The 2,416-nt window shown below is 44.2% G+C and overlaps 1 pseudogene; it reads right to left on the bottom strand.

Annotated features, from left to right (window-relative positions):
* Nucleotides 1–416: 416 nt before the first annotated feature.
* LOC129681306 (histone H2B 1/2/3/4/6-like) lies at nt 417–953 on the bottom strand (annotated as a pseudogene).
* Between the last annotated feature and the right edge of the window lie 1,463 nt (nt 954–2,416).

Below are 2,416 nucleotides of genomic sequence, written 5' to 3'. Positions count from 1 at the left end.
AAAAAGGAACAGGGATTCTAAAGCCTGAGGGAGGGAGGGAGAACCACAACAGGCTTCTACCAACCTTCTGCAGCGTGGGTTTAAGTCAGCTAAAGGCGAGGACACCACCTTAAGTCCCTGCAACTGCCGATACCCAGAACACAATGTAAAGGGACAGAGTGGCTTCAGCTGTAGACGGCTGGTATGCAGCATTCATCGACATAGGCTTAGTTGTGTTCTGGAGCGCTCTAACCATGAATCCATCTCACCTTAGGTGGATAAATAAGAGGTGCCTAGACACAACACCCTAGAGCACGGAAGAAACCAGGCCCAGAGGCTGAGTTTTGTTACCTTAGTTCAAAATTAACTCCAAGAAACTAAGGAGGGGGCAAGGCGCTCTACAGCTAAACTACAGGGAAACTCAAAACGACAAAAGCTTAAAACTTCAGAAATGTACCTACTCTAAGACTCTTAACTTTGACATAGCAAGTAGAAACTAATGCAAGTGAACAAAGTTTTCTCCTGATTTGAGCGGCTGGCTCTGCAACAGCGTTTAAAAAGCAAAAGGGCCAGCGAGAGCCTTGATGCGGGGCTGCGGGGGTGGGGGGAGCTGTACTTGGAGCTGGTATACTTGGAGACATAGCGTGCTTGGTCAGTTCTCTGGGCAGCAGCAAGCGCACCGCCATCTGGATATCCCGCTAAGTGATAGTAGAATGCTTGTTGTAGGGCACCAGGCGTGACGCCTCGCCCATGATGAGCTCCAAGATGTCGTTGACAAAGGAGTTCATGATGCCTGTGACCTTGGACGAGATGCCTGTGTCAGGGTGCGCCTGCCTCAGCACCTTGTACACATAGATGGAGTAGCTCTCTTTGCTGCTGCATTTGCGTTTCTTGTCTTCTTTCTTTTGCACGTTGGACAAAGCCTTCGTGGAACCGTTCGTGAGTGCAGGAACAGATTTGGCCGTTTCAGGCATGATTGAAAAGTAAATACTGGAAGACAGAATAAGTAGAAAAACAAGTCATGCTGTAGTGTCTTTAAGAGCACACGATGTGTAAATTGTCCCGAGCTTACACGGATGGTTTGTGTTGTGTCGATCTTTTATCTAATGCCCCTGTCCTGTCTCACTGTGTGTATTCATGATCTTAATATCCAGTCCTGGACGTTTACAAGGTGTGTGGCCTGAGGGGGGGGGGGTGTCTTAGTTTTGTCATCAGGTAGATGAGGCAATTGCATAGTCTATGAGATTTCTCCCACTGCTGAACTTTAGTAACTCCAAGAGCTTTTTAGTAAGCTCACATCCCCAAGCATTGTGAGATATTGGTCTTGTTCAACAAAGAAATTAGCTGTAGATACCTATCTTGGCTGGTTACGCAATACTGTGTGTCTGAATTACATAGTACTGTTTTAGTGTTAGTGTGTGTTGCATGTGTGTGTTGTATGCGTGAACGCATGCTTGTTCTCATCTGTGGGGGTACAATACATCCAGGCGGTCACACATATCTTTTGTGTGTGTGTGTGGAGGACAGAGTTTGATGTCAAGTGTCGATTTAGATTGCTTTCCACATTGTTTAGTAAGCCAGACCGCTTACTAAATCTTGAGCTCACCTTCACATAACAGCTAACTTGCCATGAGGTCACCTGTCTCTGCCTTCTAGCACTGAGATTTCAGGCTGGCTACCAGGCATGCCCTTCTAGTGTTTATGTGGATGGTAGGGACTCACTCCACACAGCAAGCACTTTGTCCCTGAGCCATCTTGCTGATTCTCATTATATATTGTGTTCTTGCTGGCTTTTCCTGCTTCCTAAAATTTTGTAAAGTACTCTCTGTCTATTCCCAACACACTGGGTCATTTCTCTTGCCATTTCAGAGTTCTCTAGTCTTTTGGCATTCATAAGAATAATTGTCTGCCACATGTGTGTTGACTGTTGACACATTTATCCCTCTGTCTTCCACTATAGGCAGTGAGAAAGAGCAGTATTCTAAGTTGCCATATGGCATAGATTTTTAATACTAAGCAAGATGAAAACACTAATCAAATGGATGGTAATATGGCACCTGAACATACTAGACACTACCCAGGAAGCTATTCACAGGGAAAGTCTTTAGTGTAAAATTTCCCCATGATTTAGGGTGTGGCTTTCAATATTCATACCAATGATTTTACCAACCATGGTGATTTATACATCAATGTATACTAGCATATCAGGAGTTTCTAATTCTGACTGTATCTAAGAAAGAGAGCCAGAAATAAGAGACTAAAACAAACCTGCTAGTAACCAAGTCACAGCTTCTTTGACTGAGCATCAGCCAAGATGCCTTAATTTTTGTTTTGTTTTGCCTTTTGAAGAGAGAGAAAGAGAGAGAGAGAGAACATGAAATAACACAGAGTTGGGTATGGGTAGAAAGGTGGGTATGACCAGAAAAGAAGAAAAAAT

This window comes from Psammomys obesus, unplaced genomic scaffold, assembly GCF_907164565.1.
Source record: "Psammomys obesus unplaced genomic scaffold, mPsaObe1.curated_primary_1811, whole genome shotgun sequence".
NCBI classification, from domain to species: domain Eukaryota; kingdom Metazoa; phylum Chordata; class Mammalia; order Rodentia; family Muridae; genus Psammomys; species Psammomys obesus.
The sequence above is the reverse complement of the archived record's forward strand: the minus strand, read 5'-3'. Positions and strand labels throughout refer to the sequence as shown.